The following is a 5,689-nucleotide window of genomic DNA, read 5'->3' on the forward strand; positions in this document are numbered from 1 at the left end:
CATCCTCCCCTGAAGCCAGCGAGACTCAAAGAAACACCAACACCAGCTCCAAGTACAGTTACTTTGTTGTGTGTATGGAAATTACTGTTACAGCAAATATATGGATATGTGTGCTCATTCCATTGAAGAATATATTTTTTATTGGTTAAATGTTAGAGTATTGAATTTAAAAATATGAAGTTGATGTGTACTATTAGTTGCCAACACAGCATGAATGATCTTCAGGTCCCTCCTGTACCTTGAGTCCAGTTCTGCTGCCAGATATATTTACTAATGGACCAGGAAGTGTCAAACAAGTGTTCTTCTGCTCAACAGCACCAGAGAGCTCTGCTGTATGTGGGGTCTGACTCTGGTCCTCCTGGTCCTCATATTATCAGCACTTTGCTGATTTCTCAGGAAGAGAGGACAAGAAACCAAAAGGTGAGACTACAGGAAACACACACCACACACACACACACACACACACACAACACACACACACACACACACACTAACACATGCACACACCACATTTCACCCGCTATATCAGTAAGTCATATCCAACCATTAACACACACAGAGACACAAGACCTTTGTAGAAAACGCTCGTAGGACCTCTCCATCACGACAGGGTGGATGTTCATATGGACAACTGTGTCCTGGGCGACTGTCCATGGAGGGTCTTTTGTAACAAGGGACGGGGTCTCTCAGACTCCATTACAATGATTGGCTCAGTCCCCGAAGTTCTTCTACTCAGGAGACGTTTCCAAAGAGTAGACTCATCCACAGCAACAGAGACAGAAGAGACGAGGTCCATTCTTGGAGACTCTGAACCACAGTCAGTATGAAGGACCACAGGTTCACGGAGGACCGTCCACACCGTCCAGACAGCATGAAACATATTTAATACAGAGGGGGGGGGGGGGGGGGGGGGCAACAGTTTCAAAGGGCGGGACTCACATGCTCTAACAGGGCCCGCGGCCGGCCCGGCTACCAAACAAAGACCAGAGAAGCTCTGAGAACATCTCCCACTGGGACTTCATGCTCTGCTCAGGACTCCTACAGGCTGGTTGTTTGCTGCTATATTAATATTTTAAATCTCATATATAGAAGCTTTAAGGTCGACCAGAAAGTTTAGAAAGATCATTGTTTAAATGAAGGCACACAAGTTTTTATAAATTCATCTCTTTATTCTAATCCTCTGAACTGCATGTTTTTCAGAACCTCCTGTAGAACCTGAGTACTCTCATGTTACAAAGGTGCGTTTGGGTTCATCTGGACATCTCAGCATCATTAGTGTCAGGATCAACCAGCTGATATTAATCCAAAGCCCTGATCTCTTCCTGCAGGCCAACCCAGTGTATGAGGAGATCAGAGAGGACAGACAGAGCACATCTCCTCCTGTAGAAGTGTCCACAGTTTACACTTACGCCAAATACACCAAACCAGATGGAGTAGAGACCACCGAGGACTACAGCTTAGTCACTGCACCCACTTCTCAGATGAAAGTAAGTCAAGGGTGTGGTTGGCTTTTAGGGGTCAGGAAACCCCTTCAGGCTGCAGCTGATAGGGACTAGTTTTTATTCCCACAGCTGTTTCTCTATCCCTAGCACCTACCTATCTTTGGTCATCATGAGTCATGTAATAATGTTCATTTGGCTTTTTATGTTTGGATGCAGGCTTTGAGACGTGGCCTGAGACAAATGAAGATGTTCTCGTACAGCAAAGGACTTTCTAGAATAGAGAGAAGATTGTGGACAAAATAGGATTTTAAATGAGCTTAATGTTTTCAAAATTAAAAGGAAATCCAGTTATTTACACAGAGAATGTTAAGTTAAACCAATATAGTCAGAGGAGGACTTGCATCTGTCTATTTTGTTCATCAATAGAGAAAAGCAAAAAAAAACAGGAACCAGGCCAGTTAGTGATCACACGGACTGTCTCTAAAGCCATAGAGGAGGAAGTGTGAACAGAGGGGGGGGGGGGGGGGGGGGGGTGTCACTGATACAGATGTTCATGGTAAACAACAGATTCAGAGCTCCAACCCTGTGAACAGTTTCCATCAGCAGCTCCTTCTGAAATGCTGCTCCTGAAGAAGCAGGCGAGTAGAGTCAGCTGATGAAGTTTGAGCTTTGTGTTTTCTTGCAGACTGAAGACGAGCTCACCTACTCTGAGCTGGATGTCCCCAGCGGTCCAGCTGCCTCGCTGCACAGCGCCCCCTGTGGTGACGCAGATACCGTGGTCTACTCTGTTCCTCGGGTAGAAGCCAGCTGGGCCGGCAGCCCCCCCCCAGACGCTCCACCTCCTCTGTACTCTACTGTTACTCTACATCAGGTGTAGCTTCAACGCTGTCAGCTACATGGACTCTCTCAGGGGCCCCCAGGGGCCACACGGGGCTTTCCATGAGTCACATTCACTCAAAGAAATCTGGTTTTATCATTATTGGAAACTGTGTCAGTTACAGCTCACAATATATAAATATTTTTATGTTTATTGCTTTTGCACAAATGTATATGTTTTTTAGCAGTTATATTCTATGTTAATATATCTGTATTTATTCTGTACATGTCAAACTATAGTGGATGTGTTTGAGTTTAAATCCAGTCGTCATGACAGCAATGGCCTGTACACGCCAGCCACCTGTTAGGTCACCCACCTGTCACTCAACGCAGTCACACCCTAATTAGATATTATTATGATGACCTCTGAAGCTGTGATAGGCAGGATTTTTTGGGTCATTATTAGGCAAATATTCCATATTTCACATTTTGGCATATTGTGATAAAAAGGCTGACGACAGAGAACTAGACTCCTGCTCCTCCTCCTGTTTCTGTTTTCAGGCTTTAGAGAGTCTAGCCTGTGACGGGAGACTTTGGCCAATCACGGGTCATCTCAGAGAGAGAGTTCCTATTGGCTATTCTGTTGCATTCATGGCCGGGCGACAGAGAGGGGAGAGAGAGAGCTACAGGAAGAGGTCTCACTCTACTTCATATTCTGGCATTTTATCTTTTCTTCCTACCCCCTGTAGCTTTAAGCTCTCAGATAATTTGTCATCCAGTTGTCATGAACTTAGCTTTAGAGACCAAAACCATTTTTTCGTCCCGGGCTGTAGACATGTTTATTTCTGCTGTAAAGGGGGGGGGGTTCATGTCTCAGCCCGCTGATTTCTGCTTGGTGAACCCTGAAGGGACCGCTGATTTCTTCATCTCACCTTTACCTGAAATAACAACACACATTTTTAATGAGGTGTGTTTTCAGTCTGAACACCTGAATTATGAGAGGACATCTCGGGATGACACTGACCAACTGTTACTGCATAGTTTCATAGACACAACGCTGTAACAACCTTTAAATAATAAGAAATCATATTCTTCATGTTCCATAAAGCAGCTGTTTTCTACAGGAAAATGAAATAAAAACATAAAATAATTCTGCCGCCATTTCATTTTTCTTCTGTAAAACACAATGACTAAACGGATTAACAAAAAGTTTAATATTTGAAGCAGGTTAAAACACACACACCACACACACACAACACACACACACACAAACCACACACACAACCACACACACACACACACACACACACAAACAAAAAAACTGTATAAGGATATAAATGTGAGATTTTATAATCATATATAGATTTTCCAAACATTTGACTTAAAGATGAAACCAAGTCTAGTTTTAATGTACATCAGACATAAACTGTCAGATTAAAGAAGACACTTAATAAAGACTAAAGAGTGGAGGAGAGTAGGGGGGGTGATGTGTTTGGGGGAGGGCCTCCATCATTTAGAGAAGTGACCAGTTCCTGGTTTACCAGTGAAGAAGAAAGAGAGGCAGCGTTAAACCATCAGATCCTCCAACATGAACGTGGGTCAGTCTCTGATCTGCTTCTTCTTCCTCAGTGAGTAAACTCAGCTTTTTACTTCTTATTTCTTTGTGTCTTAGTCTCTTTAAAATGTCCTTCTTTAAAAGAGATCTGCTCAGATTAACCTGATGATCTGCAGTCAGCTCTTGATCTCCTGTCCTCGGAGTTCCACTCTACATTTCTATTGTTTACCCTGTTTAGTAGTTATATAATAGAGTTCATCTTTTTAGAGCGGAAGAGAGAAAATAATGATTTTAAATGATTTTAATTAAACCAGCTCCAGAAGTAGAAGTGCAGCAATAACGATGCACAACAAAACCTTACACACACACACACACACAACCACACACACACACACCACACGCACACCACACACTGCAGGCACGCACACACACCCACACCCACCACACACACACAACACACACACACACACCCCCACACACACACACACACACACATGCAGTACGCACACACAGAACGTGAAAAAGTCTCTAACTGACCTTATTTAGTCATATTGATATAGTCAATGAATTCTTTACTTCATGCAGGCTACGCCGACTTATCAAGTACCACAAAAAACCTGACTTATTATACACATATATATGTGTGTATAATAGGTCTGTAACATTGTCCAGTGTATAATAAGTCTGTATCTTTGTCCAGTGGGGCATTATCACCTAAAATCAATATCATCATATACAGTATATATATTAAAATGTTGATTCATAGTTTTATTACATGTGCAATAAAAACACTTAATTAAAATACAATCTGTTGATCTATCACTTGCTGACACAGCCTGTTTTTTTTTATTCTATCCTTGTTCTACTTTGATGCAGTTACTAAATATATTGGCTCTTTATTTTATTATCTGTACTGCATGTATAGTAATCCCACTTTTATTGCCTTCCTCTTGTGAAAAACAATAAACTGATTTCATCTTGGTTTAATTTAGTTTTTGTTTCTGTCTCCAGTGATCAGATGTGTTTGATAATAATATTGTACTGAAACATGTGAGACATGTGGCATATGTTCAGTAAGTAGTAATACAACCAGAGGAAGGTCTGAGCTCCAATATGAAGCTACGAGCCCACAACAGTCAGGTGGAAAATTAAACTACCACATTTTATAGTAAAAAATTGAAGTTTTTTCCCTGAGGACTCATATCTCTCCTCATCGAGAAATACATGTAGAAACTAAACACCAAGACCGAATATAGAGGGGGAATATTCACTGATGTGGCGGCAGGTACTGTGTATTTTTGAGCTGAAAAGAAATGTGAATTTTGCCCCAATATGACTTTGCAAAGGTACTCAAAAAAATATATCTTAAACTAACATGAAGTTATGGATGTAACAGGGTAAAAATGATGTAACCTCACTGTTACAGTGACCAAAAGGATCACGGCTTGCCTTGAACTCTGTTCTAGAGCCCAACAGGTATATCAGCTACCGATATTATGGGTGACGGAATTTATTTTTTATTAAATATTCATTCATCATAATTATTTATAATGACAAATAAATGATTTTGATAAATCAATATCTAAAAAATAAAAACAGACTGTCAACCATGTTATGAGCGTTGGTGTTGCATAGTCTTTCCACCAGAGGACGCTCCACAACGTAATTGTTATCGTCAACATTTAAATATTTTAAACATATAGCAATATTCTGAAATATATTGCTATTTATAACCTTTTTTCCAACTTCTAATTTTTCCCAATTTCAAATGATGTGTCCAAAAGGAAACTTTGTCAACATCTGTTTTATCTCAAAAGAAACATCTCATATTCATATAATTTCATGTGCATATCACTTAAATTTTATTGCTGCAAAA

The 5,689-nt window shown here is 40.8% G+C and overlaps 1 protein-coding gene and 2 long non-coding RNA genes across 3 annotated transcripts in view; 2 read left to right on the top strand and 1 right to left on the bottom strand.

Annotated features, from left to right (window-relative positions):
- Positions 1–5,689, bottom strand: part of cables2b (Cdk5 and Abl enzyme substrate 2b) — a gene marked incomplete in the record, with an annotated part of 41,020 nt that overhangs the window by 11,175 nt on the left and 24,156 nt on the right.
- LOC116692786 (uncharacterized) overlaps positions 1–5,689 on the top strand; it is a 23,539-nt gene that overhangs the window by 5,531 nt on the left and 12,319 nt on the right. The window lies entirely within an intron of this gene.
- Positions 1,106–2,483, top strand: LOC116692785 (uncharacterized). The gene is made up of 3 exons (XR_004332782.1): positions 1,106–1,238; positions 1,329–1,487; positions 2,128–2,483. It is a non-coding gene; the product is annotated as an uncharacterized LOC116692785 (long non-coding RNA).

The sequence above is a fragment of the Etheostoma spectabile genome, chromosome 7 (genome assembly GCF_008692095.1).
Source record: "Etheostoma spectabile isolate EspeVRDwgs_2016 chromosome 7, UIUC_Espe_1.0, whole genome shotgun sequence".
Classification (NCBI taxonomy): Eukaryota; Metazoa; Chordata; class Actinopteri; order Perciformes; family Percidae; genus Etheostoma; species Etheostoma spectabile.